At 43.9% G+C, this 21767-nt stretch overlaps 1 protein-coding gene across 10 annotated transcripts in view; it reads right to left on the bottom strand.

Moving 5' to 3' along the window:
- ST3GAL6 (ST3 beta-galactoside alpha-2,3-sialyltransferase 6) overlaps positions 1 to 11246 on the bottom strand; it is a 42533-nt gene extending 31287 nt beyond the window's left edge. For 4 of the 10 annotated variants that reach the window (XM_085238372.1, XM_085238434.1, XM_085238407.1 and 1 more), the window contains exon 1: positions 9943 to 10082. The gene's annotated coding sequence lies outside the window, so the exon portion shown is untranslated. Of the gene's footprint in view, positions 1 to 9942; positions 10197 to 10225; positions 10362 to 10779 lie in introns of those variants that run through there. The other 6 variants (XM_085238387.1, XM_085238426.1, XM_085238398.1 and 3 more) reach the window with 4 other exon arrangements.
- Between the last annotated feature and the right edge of the window lie 10521 nt (positions 11247 to 21767).

Below are 21767 nucleotides of genomic sequence, written 5' to 3'. Positions count from 1 at the left end.
GATTAGCTGAGCAGAAATAGCTCTGCTTCCTCAACTCTCAAAGCTTTAAGCAAAGCAAATGCTATAAATCCAGTTCTAGCAGCATCGAAAATTAAAATAATAAAACACACATTAGATAACACAGTCTTGATGGAAAGATCATAGAATGGCCCAGGGTTGAAAAGGACCTTAATGATGATCCAGTTCCAACCCCTCTGCCAAAATCCAACCCACCAGATCAGGCTGCCCAGTGCCCCATCCAGGCTTAATGAACACATCCAGGGATGAAGCATCCACAGTGTCCCTGCGCAGCCTGTTCCAGAGCCTCATCACTCCCTGAATAAATAGTTTCTTCCTAATATCTAATCTAAATTTTTCCTCTTTTAGTTTAAAGCCATTCCCCCTTGTCCTATCATCATTATTAGGCTGCAATTTCCCCAGCTCTGTTATACTCTCTTGGATTTAATACCTAAGGCTTTAGCCAGCCTTCAGATGGACTCCTATTTATACATTACACACTCTAATTGTCAACCCGTACCCAATAGAACAAAACACAAAGGGTATGGGAGGTCTGAGTCCATGCAGGCTCCTCCCACACTCTGCAGGGCCAACACGGCTCCTTTTCAGACCATTTTTTCCCTTTTCCTTCAGATCTTCTTCCAGAAAGACGAATACGAACAAGTCAGAAATACAGGAATACAAACAAGTCTTGTAACGTGCTCTGGGGGCTGGAGTTCAAGTCCTTTTCTCCTTATACCTCAGTATGCAAAACTGAAAAGGTTTCTGTTGCTTAGGACAGCTGCTCCTCCTGAAGAAATAAAGCATGATAGTTTTGCCTCTCCAGGTCCTTTTAAGTGAGCAAACAGACAAAAGAAAAAACACATATACTATACAAAGCTTGAGAAAACAGAAAACTGTTAACAAGACAAACCCAACCATAACATCACTTGCGCATTCACAGCCAGCGGTGTTATCTCAGGAGTGCCTGCAGAATCAGAGGCTCAAGGTCAAGTCCTTTGGCTACCCAGATAAAAAAGGTGGGAAGAGATAGAAGGAAAAAAAAAAAAAAAAAAAAGCTGAAAATAGCCAAATGAGGCAGGTCTCAAAATGGTTCAGTTACAAACCATATCAGATCACCAGATTTTCCCCAGAGACCACAATCGATCTTGATAAAGAAGGAACAATCAGAGAACTTTACCATCTGTATGATACACGCACATTCAGGTACACCTGTCTTGTAACAATACTAGAGTGTTCAAAACACCCAGCTCTGGTTGATTTAGAGCTAGGGACTTAATCCTAGCTCTCACAAAAGTGACTGGGAACCACGCAACTGAATCTACCAGTCAGTTTGTGGAGATTACATTATACAGATTCGCATGGAATAAATAGGCAAGCAATGAGGTGTGAGCATGCTTGTGCTAGCATACAGAATGGAAGTTTTATCTTCACTGAAATAATGCACAAAACATACATGCAGCCATAGCTCCAAGAAAACTGTGGTCACTGTTTTTCACTGTGCTGCCTTTAATCTTGCCTCAGCTGCTTAAAAATAACAATATCAGCAAACATCATGCACACCCCCACAACCGAAAACTAGCTTTTTGGGATGGTATCTTCCCCTAACAGCAGAGCTGGCACGTCTGTCTGCTGTGGCACATATGTGCCAATGGAGAGCTTGAGAATGTAGAAGCAGGAATGTAGCAAAACAAGTCAGTGAAAAGCATAAAGCTAAATTAATTGAGAGAGTGGGGGAATGGAGGCAAGTGGTAGCACTTACCCCACACTGCTAGCAGAGTCTTGGAAGCTTCCCAGGGCAGTGATCCTGACAGATCAGAAGTAGGCAAGCTTCGGGACATCAACAGTTTCAGCAGCTTATTTGATAACATGCATGCCTAACATTTCCAGTAATCTCAATTCAGCACTGCAATGAATATATTAATGTTGCCTTTGGGTCATGAAAGTTAATCAGAAAACTCACCCTACCTGCTAACTACTAAAAACTAAATCAAAAGAGACACTGTGAAATTGGAGAAGTTCAAATATTGCAGGTATTAGGGTTTTTTTTTCCCCAAGAGCTTTCTTTACACATGGCTTCATTTTCTTGCCACTAAAGCTCAAAAATATTTCCAACAACACCACACATGGTAAGAAAAGCTCAAACAGCAACCTCATGGCTGAGAGTGCTTTGTGGGTGTAAAGTGTTTTTGAGCTAACAAAGAACGGTTGTACAGGTAGCAGCAGAGTGCCTGCGGGCTTTCAGTGCTTTGTTTCATTTCTTAAATGTGTGCATAGGAAAAGCCACCAAATACAATTCTCAAACAGTACTTAACCTGAGCATTTCCACTGCTACAAGATTCATACCATAGTTGAAAGACACAGTACTAAAGAACACGTAATGCAGAACGTGAAATCTTACTGATGTTTGCTGAATGGGAAAAGTTACTTAAAAGTCTACATTTCAGAATAAAATCAGTTCGTATCACAATGCATTCTTCACTCATTAAGATATTAAAAGTAAAAAAGGATGTTCTTCAAAACTCATGAGCTTTCACTGATGTAGCTGTAGCTGACTTCAGCATTAGGAGTACCACTAATTGCATGTTTCCTTAGACAATACTGAAGCCAAATTCACAATAAGAACTGAGGGCAAAGATGTGGGCAAAAAGACAAATTCAGAACCGGAATTGTTCACAGCACAGCTGTGTTGGTTGTTACACAGGAGCTCAGCTCTTAAAGAATACTTCACACGAGTTTATTTACATGTTTCTGTGTCATAGTTACAGTGACATGGTGCTATAAAGTGACACTACACCACCCCATGCTGCAGTGCTGACTATTAGGGGCAGTCAGCCTGCGCTGGCTTTCTGTGCCCTGATTTATGCACCTTTGTTTCCTTGCCTGTACATAAGGAAAGCTAATTACCTCTGATGGTAATCTTCAGTTGCCATCTGTCTGAGAGGAAAGCTGCCTAAATCAGTCAGTAGGGAATGCTGGGAAGGCTTATATGCTTTTCTCAGTGCTACACAGATCCCTTCATCCCCCAAAACATGAATATTTATGTATCAGCATTTGGGACGTTTGCTTCTGAAGAGGAGAGTCACCCCTAAAATCACAGCGGCCCAGAGGAGTGTTTCACCCTACCACACACTCTCACGTCCTCACAGTCCTCCTACTCCTGCCATAGCTTCAACACCTACCACCCCTGCTGAGAGCCCTCAGGCACAAAATGCATGCAGGCCAGCTCTCTTGGTGGGATGGCCGCAGGCACACAGTCCTGTCCTTCCCACAGCACCCTACCTCCACACCCCGTGCTCACTGCCAGTCATCAGCTCCTGGCATAGCTTTCGCTTGTTACTTTCTCAGCCAGTTCTGGTCTGCTGGAAGTGAAACAGCACCTATTACTGCTGTATGATTCTCAGTTTCCACAGCTGTTCAAAGCTACAACAAAACAAGCAGGATCTTTCTCAGGGCTGTGATATTTTTAAACATGTTAGCTATCCTTCCCTACCCGATCTTTGCTAAGCATCACATTTTACAAGGGCTATATGTGTACAGAAGATAAGAGCAGCAGGTGAGCCAGCCCCATGACAGCACACAGCTCACCTCCCTGCCAGTCACAGCAGCACCACGGACTTCCCACAGCACGGATCTGCTCCCCTGTAACCAAACCTGAACTTCATGGCATATTCCCACAGCAGTGTAGTCTGATGTTTATTTCAGCATACAGCTAGAAATCCCCAGAGCAAGGTATGCTGTATGCAGGAACAACTGCATCATTTATCTATGTCATTTCCTTGCTGCTCTTAGCACATGGAACCCAGCTCAGCTTCCAGCATCACCAAGACCTATCACACTGCTATTCATGCACTGCGCAGAACGCCATTAGAGCATGAAATGCAGTACAGTAATAGGCGCTTTGTGCTGCTACACCACAAACGTTTGGAGCACGAAATGAAATTTATGCAATCATATTCTGCATGCATATGCACCTATCCTTGCTTTCCTTATAGAGCTTTGGAGCCCCTTTGGCTAATTTCAGACAAATCTGCCAGGAGATCATAGGATCATAGAATCATTAAGGTTGACAAAGACCTCCAAGATTATTTAGTCCAACCATCAGCCCATCATCACCATGGCCACATCTCTCAGTGCCACAGAACTTCACATATTTGAGACCTCCACAAGTTTTGTGGAAGTTACCAAGCAGCTCTGTAGAACAAAGAAACCCTCTAAGCTTTTCTTCCATTAAAGATCAAAAATTCTACCTGCAAAAATACATCAGAAACTCAACTATTTCTGCTTGCCACATAATTGCGTTGCAGAAAAGTCCATATTTCCTCAATACTGTTGCCTGAATTTAAGCATTTTAAATGCCACTTTTAGACACTTACTAAGTGGCATTAGTTGAGTTCAGTCATTCAACTTAAAAAATAATAAGAAGACACCAACCATTTGTAATAAGAAATAAGTCCTGTGAAATCCAAAGAATAAGATGTATGTTCTATTTTACTTCAGTGCCCTTTGCAAGGAAGCTCTGAGCAGCATTCCTCATTTAAATCAGAAATCTTTAAAGACAAAAACATCTATGTCCCAAGTTGAAAACAATAAACGGCATGTCTTCAACACAGAAGGAATGAAAACAGCTATTCCACTTAAATTGCTCCAATTAAGATCACAGAATCAAAGAATGGCTTGGGTGATGAAGTAACAGTATTATGTTAACACGTTTTGCAAGAAAAAAAAGTCAGTCTTCAGAAACTGTATTCACTGTTATTTCTGTATTTACTGTAGTTCAGAAACTGTAAAAATGTTATTTGTATTGCCAGTATCTGAACCAGCTGTCTAGGTCACAACTCAGCGTACACATCTGGCCTGTGCTCCGCAACACAAGCTGAGCAGCATGGGCAGGAGAAACACACAGCTACGTCAGACCTGCCTGCCTCCAGTAGCAGCAGCAGGAGATGCTATTTAGGGAGAGCACACAGCAGACACTTTGCGGTCCATTCCCTTCCTACACATAGAGGATTTACAACTGCTCTGCAGAGGAGCTGGAGGATACATCCTTGCCCACCCATTTTAGCATCCTTTTGTGAACCTGCCAACATCTACAGTTGGGAATTGCACAGAAAAAGGAGAGGACAACCACCAAAGGAGACTGCAGAGATACTGCAACATCAGAGCCGCTGAATCACGTGGCAGATCACTACCAAGTTCCTCTGAGAACTGGGGATTAAAATCATCACAGGCAGTTACAAAACTAGTGGATGTGGGTGGGAAGGACAGCCTACACACCCTTCCAGATCTTCAGCCGAGGCAAAAATTGTCTCCTTGTCTCATTAAATATTGCAAAACGTCTGGGCAAGTAGAGCAAGCTGTAGTTTTCCCTTAACTCTTTTCAGTGAAAAACAGGCTTTTCTCAGTTAACTGAACGAGAAAGCAGTAACTTGTCTGCACACGGGGCATGACCAAGACTAGCAACCACATGCTAGCAAGCCTTGTGCACGTTCACCATATGGACAAATCCTAACTTGCTCTGGTGTTTCATTAAGTGGATTTAATATCGTGTTTCCACTTAATCTTGTGCAAATTTTATGTTCAAACAAACCCTACAGGGTATCTCTCATCTACACCACTAACCCTGCTCCTGGTTTCAACTCCACACATCAGCTGCAGACTATCTGAAGCACTATGGAGATTGAGCTGATAGCGTTTCCAAGGAGCTCAAACATGACATTGATGGAGGACATAGACAGGCAGGTTCAAGAACTTCAGAGAGACAGGAAATATCTATTTTAATTACCACAAGATGAGTAAGGTCATGGTTTTATTCAGCAACAGCAGCTCTTAAGCTGTCACATACCCTCCTCTCTTCCCATTATAGAACAAAAATCTGCAAGTTCCTTCCCTTTTGTGTCCCTCGCTTCATGCTGGGGTGCTGGCAGGACTCTTCCCCTAAGATCATTTCTCCCACACAGGTCATCACGTAGCCAAAAAAACTGCATCAGCACAACACAGAGCAGCAAAATGAGTCTGCACAGAAAGGAGCTGCATAAGTCAACAACTACAGTGGAAAGGAGGAAAAAAAAGATGTATCAGAGGCACAACCTCCATTCCTTTCTCACCCTGGGAAAAGGGACTCCTCCTCCCCTGCCTCCTGTATGATACTTTACACAGGCACACACACATCATTTACCATTAAACAGCCACTCTGTATGCATATTTCCACTGCCTACCTCTGTCAGGGCTCTGCCTGAGCTGATGATATGCCCCTCACACCATTCTCATTTCACTGCTGGCCAGAGGGCTTTGAGAAAAGTGGTAGTGCAAGCAAGCAGCACCAAGCTACTGCTGTGCAAGAGAAACACCAGCCTGCAGATCCAGCTTAACAAAAAGCTGCTCTGAGCTCTGCAGCAGCTGATCTTCATTTTCACATTTCCATCTCATACTCTCAAGGGTGAGAAAACATTGTTTTAAAAGAGAGTTGAAGGGCCTATGGAAATCTAAGACTGCTAGTCACCCATTTCCCAAACAGCTTTCTGTTGGCCAGTGTCCCAAAAGAAAGCAATACTGCTAAGAAAATGGTAACTTGCACTCTGAACCAACAGATGTTAAGGAGAGCTTCACTGATGTAGTCAGAACTTCATTTAATTCCTGCCTGGTCTTACAACCAGCTCCTTGGTTACTCCATCCCTCCTCCTAAAGGAGGGAGGATCAGCTTTGTGGCTTCTTAAGTTTTCCAGCTCTTCCTCCCCAGCCAGGCACATGGGGGCTATTCAATTTTTTGCCTTGCTCCTCCTGGCTCCCCACGGATGCTGGAATGTAAAGAATAGCTCCAGTACAATGCACTCGGGTTTTACTGCTGCTGCCAGGGCTGGGAGTGGAACAACACAAACAGTTACACAGAGACTTCAGTTATTATTCAGGGGACGCTTCAAATTCACCCATTCTGTAGCAGTGCTGTAAAGGATCTTCCTGTTGAGATACCAACGTTTCAGTTTTGCCCTCAAGAGTAAGTTATGAATGTATTCAGAACACTGAGGAGCTACTTCACCCCAACAAAATGAATTTTAAGGACGTGATGTTTTAAAGGTGATAAACACTGAACACGGCATTACTGAAGAGTCTTGCCACAATCTGCATGTACATTTATTCAAAAGGCAGCAATACCACAAGCAAGCTCTGTGTTTCTATTTTTATTTAACAGCACACACACCAGTGAACGCTGCCTATCACTCCTCAGCCCTTCAAGCTTTCTGCACAAAGACCAGGTACTGATAGCAGTGATTGAAACACCGAACCACAAAGTGCAGCAGATTAATTTCAATGCACTGCGGAAAGGTGACCTGCAAAGGCAACAGCAGCTTGCACGTGGTGTTTCCCTCCAACCTCAGCAACCACCGTGAAAAGCTGAGGGTTCAGATTCTTCTGTAGGATGAGAATAAAAGGCAGATAGGAAGATTTAACACTTACAGAAGTTCACACACCATTAAGGGGGAAGGGAAAGAAGAAAAAAAGTTGTATTTCATTTCTCCCTGAAGATTACAAATAGTAGAGAGTTAGTAATATGTAATATTGCAGAAGTAGAAGCAGAAAGAAAACTGGATTAATGAGAAAGTTGAGGGTTTTTCTTGTTCTGCTGCTAAGCTCTTGTGCTTTTTTGCAAACAGATAGCAGAAAATAGAAATTCTGAAATAGACCAAAAAACCCTCTATACTCAGTTACCTCAGATTAATTTCCCAGTATTTTTCACCACCTTCTTTGTAAGGCTAGCACAAATAAAGAACATATTACTTAAATGAATGACAGCTGAGCTGTCACAATCTCAGTAAATTAAACTCTTAAAAACACAATGCATATTTCCATTTGTTATGCTATAATACTGTAAGCTTCTGTAAGAAAAGATATCTGAAGAAGCATTTCAAGTTATCCGGAATCTGTTCCTAAAACAGCCTTAACATGTGGGGCCAGAGTAGAGTATCTCATTCTCTTACATTAATTAAAAAATAAAATAAATCAGGCTTGTAGTTAAAATAACCTGGATCTTCAGGCACAAAGATTAACAAAACAATATCCTGTGCTACACCGCAAGACATACTGTGGAAAATAAAGAGTTTTTCCTTACAGACCCCTTTGAGGCAATGGTGCGGACAGCCTCGTGGAGACTCACAGCAGTCTTCAAGTTACATCTGTAAGGGATCCATTGGATTTGTATCCTCTTCCAGACAAAGCACCTGAACCAGAATGCCCAGCAACACGTGAAGGTACACACAGAAGGTAGAAAACCACAAACCAGCCAAGGCAGACTTGGGAGAGCTCTTCCTTCTGGTTTGGAAGGACAGATCAGTCTTTTATTGAGAGATATTTATCAGAACACCTGGAAACCATCACCAAAAATGGGAGCAGGATAAAAAGACACTCATGGTACACGGAAGGCATCACAAAGACAACTGTTCTTCCTGACAAAAATGAGCACACGAAGAAAGCTATCACGCGAAACCCTCTAAGACCATCTCTGCTTGTAACTTTTCAAAAGTCTGAGGAGAAAGTAAAGGAGAAGGACCTTGAGTGCTTGGCTCTCTGTGAATGGGATCATTCACTATGTGGGCCACTGCATTTTCCTTTTGAGGGAGGCAACACCCATATGTAATTTCTAAAGCCTCTATTTAGCAGCGCACATGGTAGATATCAAAGCAATGCCTTGCCCACCTCCTTGTCTAACCAAAACATCATAACTCACCTATTTCCTTCCACCTTTACAGTTCGTGCCCTTGTGATCCCACAGACAGCTCTGGGGTCTCGCTGCCCTGCCCTGTCCCACCCTGCAGCCACTCCATGGGCACTGCCCCAGAGCAGCTGTCCTGCTTCGGGCAGAGGAGTGCCTGGATACTGGGAGCCTCAGGGGGTGGCTCATACATTCCACATGCAGAAAGGGTCTCTCACAGCCAGAAAGACCCTCGGGGAGATCATGGGACCTATCCCGTGGTCCTTATTGCTGCTGGTTTTTTTTTCATAGGCAGTTATCATAGGCCTGAAGAGTGACCTTACTGACTGCTTCAGCTCAGCAGACGCAGATGCAAGCACCTCACCAGGCCAGACAGAAAGATCCATGGATTTATTTCACGTAGGTGGGAAGAAAAACAAAGCTATCGCTGGTGCAATCTTACATACATATAGACATATTTTTCCTTCAAAAACATCACATCTGTGACCTAATCAGGTAGGAATATTTTCTTCTCCTGAAATGGGTTGGTAAGAAGCCGCGCTCATGCACATTTCCTCTGTCTCCATGCCCTCCTTGAACTTAGTTTTCAAAATTTTGGACTGACAGGTCTGGTACAACCACATTCTCTACATTAGAAACTGTGTATGTTGTTACACACGTTGAATTTTATACCATCCAGCAGCAGGAGTTGCCGGGTTACACCAAGTAATCTCATCCCATTGCACAGCCCTTCTGACATAGCTCTGCAGCCACGTTGTTCCTATGAATAGCTCTGCATAGGGTCAGTAAAGGAGGAGACACCAAACAAACGAGGTTTCAGCAGGGTAACAGGATCTCAACGTGCACACAAAGCAACAGATAACTCCCAGCAGCCTTGACTCCAACTGCGGATCAGGAAGAATTCCTGCTCCTCTCTATGGAAATTTAAAGTCGAGGAAGAGCAGCGGAGCTGAGCACACGGTTTTCAGCAGCTGAAATAGAAACATCGACCCCACTGCTGAATAATAACTCAGCACAATAACCCGGAGACTCTGAAAAGCAGGCAGCACGAAGCTCCCACGGCACGTTCCCTCCACCACAAGCACACACACACACAGCACTAACTAATGGCTTCGCGCAGCTCAAGGCAGAGGCACCTACACAGCCATTGTTTCTCCCCCCGCCGGGCCTCCGGCCGCTCGCACAGCCGCCGCCTCCCTCCCGGCGCCCCGCGACAGCCCCGCTCCCGGCGGCATTACCGGCACAAGCGGCTTAGCGGCAGCAGCGGCGGATCTCCCTTCTCGGCTCCGAACGGAGCCCGCCGTCGTCGCCCGCCGCACCCGGCCCGTTACCCGCCCGCCGCGGGCACTCACCGCCCGCCGGGGGTGCCCCGAGGCGGCGGGGGCTGACGGTACCCGGGACTCCGCCCGCCGCCCCGGCCCCGCCGCGGGGCCGCCGCGGGGGAGCCGCGTTCCGCCGCTCCGCCGTCGGGCGGGGCTACGGGGCCGCCCCCGGGCCCCCCGCCGCTCGCCGCTGCCCCACCTGGTTGGGGGCCCCGCAGCCGCCGGGCGTTCCGTCACCGCCGCTCGGCGCCGGCGCTCATCCCTGCGGCAGCCCCACGGCGTGGTCGAGCGCGCGGAGCTCGGCTTTGCCAGGAAGTTTCCGAGGACCTCTGGGAAAGGTCTGGGACATCTCATCCCGGCAGCTCGAGCCAATTACGAGTGCAGCTCGCCTTCGAGACTGCTTGCGGAGGCAGGCTCCGTCCCTCTGGCAGAGCGTTCAGTTCCCGGAGTGCTTTCGGCGAAGGACGCGCGGAGCGGCGCCAGCCCATACGGCTCTGCCTCTGAACGCCGGGTGATTTACATGGAGCAGTAGCGGCTGTCGCTTTTGGTGCGTACTTGGAGGAGGCTCTAAAGCTGTAAACTTATTTGAGGGTAGCTGGGAGCTTCCCCAGCTGACATAACAAAAGAGCGAAGAGATGTCCCATCGGGAAACGAGCGCTCTGTTCGCCAGCCGCTGTGGGTGCAACACCCTCCGAGCCTACGCAGCAGAGCACAAAGCTAGACGGGCTCCGTACAGCAAATGCATCCACTTACCAATTGCCAACAGGAAAGGGACTTCGGATCAGATCAAAACACGCAGCTTCTTATCGCGGCCGTACCGGCCGCAAACAGCTCCAGCCCGACTTCCGCACGCTTACGGTAATGATGAGAAAGAAGAGCGGGGCTTCGTTCAGCTGAGCCCCACCTGCAAAAGAAAACGTGGAAGGAAGCATGCTGTGCGTTAGGATGAAGGTGGTGTTTAACTCGCGTCTGCTGAAGCTCCTCCTCAGCTTATATCGAAGCCTTCCAGGGGAGGAGAGCCTCGTGTGAGGGAAGGCACCGCGCTGCTCCATCCCCCGCGCGTCCTCCCTCACCGACTGCGGTTACAGCGACTGCTGTTTCCTTCTGCCCGCCCGCGCAGCCGCCTGTGGAAAGCACTGACCCAAGCCTGGGCAGCGAGGGGAAACAGGGCACCCGCTCGAGAAGTGAAAACTGAAAAGCCAAGCAAGCTGAGGGGCACAGGGTTCTCCCTCTCCATGCCGATTGCCAATCACGCGAAAGCCCACAGGGCACCGGGGGAGGAACTGGTTCTAGAAATCTGCTGCAGAACAGGGCTGCACCTGTGCCACCCTGCGTTACCGGCCCGGAGACAGCCGGGGGTTCCTGGAAAGTCTCTGCTCGCCACGAGGCTCGCATTGATATAAAACTCAATGGCTCTGTGAATGATAAAACAACGACAAAAATCATCTTGTTTTGAAAGCACGTGCTGCATCCGTGTTGCATTTTTTGTGATGGGGGCTGTGCCGCGCTACAGGAAAGCGGAGGGGTTGCTAATATTTTAATTGTCCTTTCCTGTCATTGACATTTCCTGCCTCAAACATCACAATCCTCAGCACTGCTAATCTGTATTTTTTTTCTACGCGGTGCATCAGGAGTGTGCTGTAGCGATATGAGAGAACATTGCTTCCTTCACTGGAAGTGAAGCTTCTGGGTATTTTTGGTGGTTACCATTGCCACTGCTGTGGTCAGCCTCAGAAAGTACAGAGAATGCCCAGGGGTGGAGTCTGGGAAGCAGAACTTCAGTATGGTCTAGATGTACGCGCAGTGACATCACAGCTAAAAGATGGGAAATTCAGTCTGTTCTTAAGAGACTCTCCAACCCTGCAGCCAAACGAGGTGGCTTCAAGCGTGTTCTGGGCTGTGAACCAAAGTTCAGGCTGTTGTAATTTGTCTTGCCTTGAGCTGAAAATACCTTCATACTTTTGATCCCTTCTCTTGAGAGGATCCTCAGGTCTTCACCCTTTGCACCTTGACACTTACAAAACAATGCTACTTCAAAGCATCTAGTTAAAATATCTGCCTTCTAACATTATTTATTAATGCTGCTGTTATATTTTTCCTTTCACCTCTCATCTTTTCTGTCCATACCTTTCAATTCACCCCAATGGGCACAAAAACAATTGAATAAAAAAACCATTATGGTTGCACAATGAAGGAGTCAGAAGTTAGGAAATAGCAAAGAACTGGCTATATTACTTCACCTCAATCCCCTTGCATGTGTGTGCTTCATGACAGGCTCAAATTACACAGTCCTGCACTATGTCTCTTTGGCCTTACTTCACTTGGTGAGGCACATCCTTTGTTCAAGACACAGGACGGGCCAGCTTAGGGATGTGCCAGGTTTCTACAGCACAAGATAGTGGGACAATTCACTGCAGAGGAGCATAGGAAACCTTGAGGAAATGAATACTATTCCTGTCTCTGTTCCAGACAGGATGCTTATGCTGCAGCTGCATCTTTTGCACATGAGTTCATGAGCATGAACTAACTTCACACCAGCTAGCCTGGGTATTAATAACAGCACAGTGTGGGTCTCTGGGCAGGGAGACGGCAGCTGGCTTGTGGATTCTGTGGGAGTCTTGCACAATGTGTGTAAGTCTAGGAAGAGCAAAGAATTCACAGTTGCAGGAGACGAAGGGAGTGGTTTTAAACTCAGGGGGGATCAAGGGGGAATGGTTTTAAACTGAGACAGGGGAGGTTTAGGTTAGATATCAGGAGGAAGTTTTTCACACAGAGGGTGGAGACACACTGGAACAGGTTGCCCAAGGAGGCTGTGGATGCCCCATCCCTGGAGGCATTCAAGGCCAGGCTGGATGTGGCTCTGGGCAGCCTGGTCTGGTGGTTGGAGACCCTGCACAGAGCAGGGGGGTTGAAACTACATGATCATTGTGCTCCTTTTCAACCCAGGCCATTCTATGATTCTGAAGTCTACTGGCTATATAGAGAATCCAAGAGAAGACCTGTTGCTACGGTCTGATTCTCTTGCATTGAAGCTCTGTGTGTAATAAATGAAGAGAAATGTATGTAAGACACCTGAAAACTTGTCTCCCTGGGAAAAGAAGAAAGAAGAAAGAAAGAAAGAAAGAAAGAAAGAAAGAAAGAAAGAAAGAAAGAAAAGAAAGAAAGAAAGAAAGAAAGAAAGAAAGAAAGAAAGAAAGAAAGAAAGAAAGAAAGAAAGAAAGAAAGAAAAAAGAAAGAAAGAAAGAAAGAAAGAAAGAAAGAAAGAAAGAAAGAAAGAAAGAAAGAAAGAAAGAAAGAAAGAAAGAAAGAAAGAAAGAAAGAAAGAAAGAAAGAAAGAAAGAAAGAAAGAAAGAAAGAAAGAAGAGAAAGAAAGAAGAAAGAAAGAAAGAAAGAAAGAGAGAGAGAGAGAAAGAGAAAAGAAAAAAAGGAAAATCTGTGAAATCCCAAATTCTACCACAATGGTTAAACCATGTAATTACATAGTTGCTTAACAGATCTTTCACTTCAGTTTCTTCTGGCAACTGTACCTAACCAAGGCCAGCAGCAGAAAGGAAACTGCTGCTCGTTGTAATCTAAATAATACCTCTGACTGAATTCAAGGATTTAAGTGCCAATTTGAACAATGGTTGTGGTGCAAAAAATTGCAGCGTTTGGTTCCTAGCCTTTTTCAAAAGGATCTGCACAATCCAGAAGTTAATAACTGAACTGTAGCACTGACAGATTTATTTGGAAGAAAGCACAAGAAATCACTTCTCTGGGATATATTCCATTGCACACAAAGAGTATCAGCAGTGATTTGACAATGAGTAGCCTACAAAATACTTTGTGAAAGGATGACAAGCAGGAAGTCAAATGAATGCCCCTGCAAGCAAAAACAATGCATATGACCAAAGTCAACAGTTTTTTTTTTTGCTTTTTCTGTTCAAAATTGAACTCCCTTGAGACACAAGCTTTCCCCAAACCAATCTTAAAAGCCACACAAGCCTCTAAATGCAAAGCAATAACTAAAATAAAATGGAGTCACGTTTATGTGCCAGAGGAAACTTTGTGAAAGACAAAACTTTTTTTGACTCAAAACTTGCTTTGTGAGGCCTTTTTGGTGATAAGACTCTAACTGACAACTGCGAATTCTATAGGGGCGAGTAGAGGGTGTCACTAAGCTAAGGACTTTGGAGGAAAAACTCCCAAAGAAACCTTTGATGGAGAATTCCCTGAGGGGAAAAACCTCTTTGGAAGAACCTCCCCCCTCTACCCCCCAGGGCCCACTTGCTGTGAAGCTTCCTGGCTTTCTCCCATCCCCATCAGTGACTGATCAAGTTCCTGAGATCAACGGACCTACTACAAACCTCGCTGGACCCACACGGTGATGACTATCTCTCTCTTGCTCTCCACAAAGACTCCTTGCTTTTATTTCCTATCTCTTTTCTATCGCCCATCTTCCCTTCCCCACATCCCTAAGTGACTAGGATTTTAATAAACTGCTAACGTTTGAACCTTTGTGTCTTAATCTCACTGTCAGGTATACATATTATAAAAGAATCTCTTCTCCTTCCTAGAAAGTGGAGACACTCCCGAGTCACTGCTAAGCTGAGAAAAAGTTACAGCCAGATTCTACCCCAGCTTGCAAAATGAGAGAAAAACAAAGAGAAAAATTACAGGAAATGAAAGGAAAACCTGTTGGACATGGGAAAAGCAAAGCTGTACATAGTACGGAATAAACAGAATGGAAAGCTGCAGCATTATGAAAGTGATTTCCTTTGCTGCAATTCAGTGAGACGATTTGGTAATCTGGCACTGTGCACATCCTACCATAAACCCCTGACCCTATAATTAAAATGCAGTTGAGCTTATAATGACTCTAAGAGACGAACACAGAAATACAGACTATCACAACACCCCTTTCTCACTCATTTTCTAGCCTGACTGCCTACCATCAATCTGAATCTAATCTCCTTTTTATCATAACATGAGGACAGCCCTGAGTCCCACACATGCCCAATCTCTGTTATGGAGCTCCAAAACCTAACTCAGCACAACCCTGTTTCACAGAGTTTCTCTTACTCCCATTGCCCCAAGTGCTAGGGAACTGCTAATCACCACTCTGAGTGCATAAGCTGTGCTAAGCACCAGTCCTCAAGTAGTTTGTCACTCACTGATAAGTGGTTGCAAGATATTTCTCCCAGAGACTTTCTGCAAGGAGACAACTTGACAAAGCCCACCTCAGGAGCCAAGTAGCCTCGGCCAGCCTCCCCACCAGCCAGTTCAGTGCCACCTGAAGTGGTGAGGAAACCAGAAAGCACTATCTGCCAAGAAAAAAAAAAGACCTCAAGGTATGCACCTACACATAAGACCGTCTGCAAAGCCTATAAAGAAATATATCATCCAGTAAGGATTAAGTATCCTTGCTGTGCTTCACTGAGAGTGTGCTGATGCAAAAATAGGTCAAACACACCCACCTGAACAGCAGTGTAAGCAAAACTAAAGGAAGAAGGAGAGCGAGTTCACAAAATTATGGAGAATGGATTGTGAGCAGCTAGTGTTCTTCACAAGGTGAAGAATAACATTAAACCACAGATTCCTCCCTCCAGTTTGTTATCTCATGCCTGCTAAACTACACTGTCTATGGAACTCAAGATTTAAGTTTCACATTTATATCTGCCAACCTTCCTTGTTGCTTGTATTACCAGTGTGGCTCCACCTCTGCGTATTCAAGGCTAACACAGACCAAAGCTTCACAGTGCCGAGAACAATCTTTCTCTCAGGGACAGGGGACAAGGGCTGACATTTCTTCCCCTTGCAGGAAACAGACCTTTCAAGATCCTCTTTTCCCACATGTCTAACAGAGATGTAGCAGTCATACCTAGACTGTTGTTCACAGAGAATGCTGGCTATGGTGTCTAGCATGGGTTAGACTTGGGGGGAAGGAGAAAAGTGATGCAGTGCACAGGAGAGAGCAACCAGCCAAGGGGGTGGCAGGGTGCTGGCAGACATTCATTTGTAGTCTGTTGCTATGTCATAGCCACAGCATTGAGTGCAACAGGGCCCTGGGCTCAGAGGAAGCAAGGAGTCCTTGTTCCTGTGGCTTTGGGTTCCTACCTACTCAGCATCATGTGCTCGGCTCACAGACATAAGCTCCTTTTGGAAGATGAAATACATGGCCTTTTGCGTAGCTTTGTCATTCTTACAGTAACACTGTGCCCTGCAGGACTCACTGCTCCCTGTCTGCCATTTCAAGAGCAAGACAGCATGTGAGATGCCTTTTCCATTTTAAGCACAGCTTAATGCATAGATTCTTCTTCTGTGCATTTTATGAAAAAGTTTCCCTGTTTTTCTCTCTGACTCCTCACTGCACAGCCTATTCCATCCTCCAGCCCACCAAGTTTCTCTACTGTGTCATGCAGACTTCAGCTACACAGTGAAGCCATTACTGCAAGAACTACTGCAGCTCTCATGTAAATATCATCCCATCTTCACATTTTTGGCACATTTCTTTGGCTGACATTAACCAGCCTGCACTTCTTTACTGGCTTCTAAGAGCTAAAAAACTGGGAACAGGTGCATGTTTTTCCTCCAAGTATTCTTCAGATTGGAGCTATGCACAAAGACATGATGATAATGTAGCAATAAGAGACAGGAATATAGAAGTGATACAAACAATCATGATAATAGCCCAAGAAAAAGGTTAAGAATGCTAAGGGAACCTATATAAATCAAGAATGCTGGAAGCTTCACAGTATGTAAGCAGCAGGCTAAATGCAATGAAAGAAGGATGTGGGCAAAGAAGAAGAAGACTTTGCATGTTTCTTACACTTAGAAGCTCAAGATGTACTCAAATTCTTGGCAAAGCAGCTGGGAAATTTTAAAATGTATTTCGTTCCATGATTGACTTAGCTTGCAGCTTCTGCCACATAATGACTATTTCTTTGGGCCAAATGGTCTCTTCTTACAACAGGTCAGAAGACTCCAATAAGTACTTGTAGGAAATAGGGCTGGCAGCATGGGAGAGGGAATCCTGTCATCATGGCACTCCAGGCTGAGGAGGGCAGCCTTAGAGCAGAAAAGGTGGTGTGGTCTCCTCAATGCACAAGAGCCCATGGAGGGGACATTCCTTCTACTGCTCCCCTCCTCTTCCAAACAGGAGCCAGACCTGACCCATGTGAATATGATCCATAGGCCAATGTCCAAAACATCTGTAATCTTAAATACAACATTCTTCTGTTTCAGTGTTTAGACATTTCACCCAGCCAAGAGGAAAACACCAAATGATCTTTGCAATTTATTTAAAAATAAGCCATCTGTCAGTCAGCTCATCACCATTCAATTCATCATAAAATTCTCCATTGTATATGAACAGGAAGAGCCACTTCCAGCAGCCCAGGCCACCTGTTTGTAGCCTTTGTTTTTTGAGGAGTGGTTGGTTCTGCTTTGCACACCTCATTTAAACCTGGCCTTTCTTATCTGATGTCAAAATACCAAGGTGCAAGAAGAGGTCTATCATTGAAGTGTTATTATAGAAACATTACTGGGAATTATGCCATGGTCAACTTTAACTTCCCCAATACCACTTGGGAAACAAATGCTTCTAATAATAAATTTGGGCCCAGCTAACCATGGGTATGATAGCTGCCAGATTTCTTCAGCTGACTGTAGTCGCTGAGACAAGACACAGCCTCAACTTACTAAGTATGGAAGACGTTCAAAAAAGCTGATAGAAAATTGGGCTGAGTATTCAGCAACTGTTTCCATTTACTTTAAACAGAGTAACAAACAGCAGTAGGTTAGTAATGACTTATATCAACTTCAGAAGGGCAAACTTGGTCAAATTAAGGAAATTTAGTAGTGAATTTATCTGGACTGAAGAACCAAAAGACTTGAAGGTGGAGGGAGCTTGGAAAATATCTAGTTAAAGGTATAAAAACTATCCTATATATATATATATATACACTGATATATCTATATCTATATCTATATCTATATCTATATCTATATCTATATCTATATCTATATACTAATATATATATATATATATATATATATATATATATACTGAAAGCAAGAGAAAAAAATCTTGGGAAGCAATCTAGGCCTGAGTAAGTAGGGAAATAAATCAGCAGAGAAGTTCTTAAGAGTCACAAATCGCAAACGGTGCTGGGCAGCAAAGATAGGTGTGCTGTAGAGATCAAGGTGTGTAGGATTAAGACCAGATTTGCCAAAGTCAGTGAGATGGGTTATCAAACAGGCTATTGAAATAAACAATAAGTAAATCTTCAGCCATTTGCAGGAAAGGAGAACATGCCTCAGAAAAGACACTATTTACTAAAGGTAGAGAAGCCCTGATGTAGTTGTACAAAATTTTGTTGTTTCCTTCAGGACATATTATATGACATAGACTCTCACACTCAAGAAGAAAACAGCGCTGGAAAAGATGCAGAGAAAGGTTCAATGGAGAACGTCTTGTGAGAGGAGCTAAACAATGCTGGCATGAGAACAAAGCAGTACAAACTGGCTGTGAATGTAATGAATTCCTTGCCATAGCACAAACTTGTTGATGCCCTTGCTTTGCTTTCTGCCTCTCTGTCTGTGGCACATTATCCTTTGCCTTTTTTTCTATAAGCCTCAAGTTTGTCGTAAAGCACTGAAAGAACTGGCACAATGTGGATTGGTGATGAATAAAGGAAATACTTTATGGACATTTTTGAACAAAATCTCACCATGCAAACCAGCTTGGCCATGGTTCAGACCCTCTTCTGGGGCAAAATCTCTCTTTCTGCTCTCTGTGTTCATTTTCATGAAAAGCTCCACCTCATTAGTATCACCTTCAGATCTGGTTGCCATTGCCATAAGTTTTGCTACAGAAAACACCCCTTGGTTCTTAGGAACACACTCATGCTCTCTCTTTTTGGGAGTTCCCCAAACTAGCCTGTGCTAGAGGCACTGGTGTACCTCTTGCCTTTTTCTGCTTTGTTGGATAAAGCCTACTTAAGCCTGAGAGCCAGGAGTCAGAGCGTAGGGCTAATTTCCTTTCTTGCACTATCCTAACCCAAACAGCTGCCCTTTCAAGTACCTAAAATGTCCACATGTCTGCTACATGTCATTGTGTATAGCTGTGAGATGACTAGATCTGATGACTGATGATCTTTTCAGCCTGAGAACAATCATTCACATAGAGAGGCTGGAAATTAAAGAAATTCTAAGGACAGTCATAAGCAGGGTTCAGGTGATCCCCCTTGCAGAAGCCCATCTCATTTCCTATTAATTGGCATACCTGTGCTTTTGGTAGAAGGGATTCAGGACAATTCTCCTTTTCTCTTTGTCTCTGTGGTATTTTTGTCCTCGTTCTGGATCTGTAATGCAAACAAAAATGAGGATGATCCACTTGTGAAGGAAAACAAAGAGTACATATAATTGAAAGGCAATGTCCTCAGCCCAGACTCTCAGTGATGCTTAGGCAAATTGCGCTGTACAAGTACTTCTAGCCAGCCTTTAGGCCAGCTGAGGAGTCTCACTTTTTTAGTCAGCTCTTACTGCACAAAGTCTGAAAGCACTGCCAGCAGTTTTCAAGCAGTTCACACACTCTCTTCGTCCTATGCTGACCTTAGCACAGGCTTGAACTACACTCTACCATAACTAATGACACTGCAGAAATATTTAACCTTGACCCTCGACTAAAAATGTGCTCTTTCAGCAGTGAAGGTGGACCCAGAACACTCAGAGCTGGATTCCAGTCTCCATGGAGCTGCCAGTTTAGAAAGCACAATGGGATTAGACCTGAGATCACTGTTGTATCATTAACGGTCATCTCCTTGAATTAACCAAATAATATGCAGCCTGCAGCTCTCCTCCTCTGCAGCCAGCTCTGCTATAGGGTTAGATTAAATCTTCCTTAGGAGCTCTCTGGGAGCCAGCCTCTCTACTGTATGTTTGATTCCAGCACAGTGATGCCACTGAAGTTTTACAGTCTTACTGGAAAAACCCATTGTTTGCTACTAGCTTTTCTTTAACTGGAAAACAGATTTAGAAAGCAGACATGTTTGTCTGACTCAGCACGCTATGTAAGTGTACAGGCAAGAGGGTGAAAACTCATTAATATGAAACATTCCCCACATAATGTCCATGATTTAAAGCCCTGTTGGATAAATCTATTTCTTGCCACAAAAGTATAGGTGATCTATGGTTTTTAGCTGGCTGGTTTTTATTGTGACCTAGCAGAAAAAAGGCTGCAAAATCATCTTTTCTTACAGAAGTGTGACCAGATTAAGTTATTTCCTGTTATGATACACTCTCCCTGGCACAGGGAGAGGTTTACATCTACATTTCTGCTTTTGAGAGAGCCGTTACTCTTGGTAAGAGTACGTAGAAGTGTCTGTTATCCTGGGAGTGCACAAACAACTTTTGTTGAAATCAGTACCACCAAAAGCAGTTCCATCTCATTGCCTGTTTTAATAAATATTTTCTAAATTCTTTCCCCAAGATTCTTTTCTCCACTTTTTTCTTCTTCTTTTTTTTTTTTAATTTTTATTTTTTCTATTTTAGAAAATGGGAGGTTCAGCTTTCCAAAAGGCCCATTCATAACTTTCTTGTGAACATAGGTGAACCAGAGCCGATTCTTGCCCTGCAGGTATGTGAAAAGCACAGGAAAGCTAATTACAGAATTAAATCACCTGAGACAGCCTCATTTTGCTAGGTTAGCCAACTATTCCATAAGCTTGAGCAATTTGTGTAACTCAGTATCTGGAAGTCTCTGTTCAAACCAACTCTTCTACAGACATAGATAACAGTTTTTCAAAATAATTCTATCTAAAGGAATAGTTCTGTTAAGGATTTCCCAATATACCACTTGGAAGGAGGTCATAAGAAGCAGCTCTGTATACCCACAACAAACATAAAGACAGTCTTGCAGGACAGTTGCCTTTAAGTTTTGCTTGTAGTAACAAGCTGAATACAGAGGATACTTTATAAAGTGTACAGTTAGCTTTAAGTGACAGAAAGGTTGACCTGAAATCAATGTAAAGGTTCACATGCTGTAGGTGGAAATAGAATTTTGTAACTCTTTTGTAACTCTTCTGATCTTCAGTGTCCTGAAAATGTGGAACAAATACAGAACTACCCCAATGCTACTGCTGCTGACAAGCAATCGTGAACAATGTTTTACAATAGAAAACAACAGATAAACTACAATAGAGAAATTTAAGGGAACAATATGAAACATTGATCCTGCAAGCCAAAAGGTCCACTTAGTTGGAAAGAAGACTCCTGTAATCTTTCCAGAAGAGGCAAACGGCATAAGATGTAGATAGTTGTGGTTACATGCACTCATCTCTTAGAAGAAGAAACGATTCTTAAAGAAGTCACACCAAGAAGTAAAGATATATTTTTTGAAAGAACTCACAAGACTTTACCTTTCCAGATGCAATTTCTTGCCTTTATTCTGTCCAGCATTTCTGGTTTCCAGCTTTCTTCTCTAAGCTGATGTTATTCTTCCAAAAGGAACTGATCAGCTGCTGTGTCTAATTGTGAAGAGTCAGCGTGTAGAGCAGGTAACTCAATCTGCTTTCTGAACAGCATATATAAAATATATAAAATGCCTGCCGAGAGAATGATTACTAAAACCCTCGTACCAAATTATCACATGCTAGCAGAACCTAACTGATATTTTTAGAGCTCTCTTAAAACATTTCAAGGTGCCTTTAAATGTTTCTTCAGCAAAATAGATGCAGGTGAGTCTTGCAATACACTGCTCT

This window comes from Meleagris gallopavo, chromosome 1, assembly GCF_905368555.1.
Source record: "Meleagris gallopavo chromosome 1, MGAL_WU_HG_1.1, whole genome shotgun sequence".
Lineage (NCBI taxonomy): Eukaryota > Metazoa > Chordata > Aves > Galliformes > Phasianidae > Meleagris > Meleagris gallopavo.
Note: the sequence above shows the minus strand (reverse complement) of the source record. Positions and strands in the feature narration are given on the sequence as shown.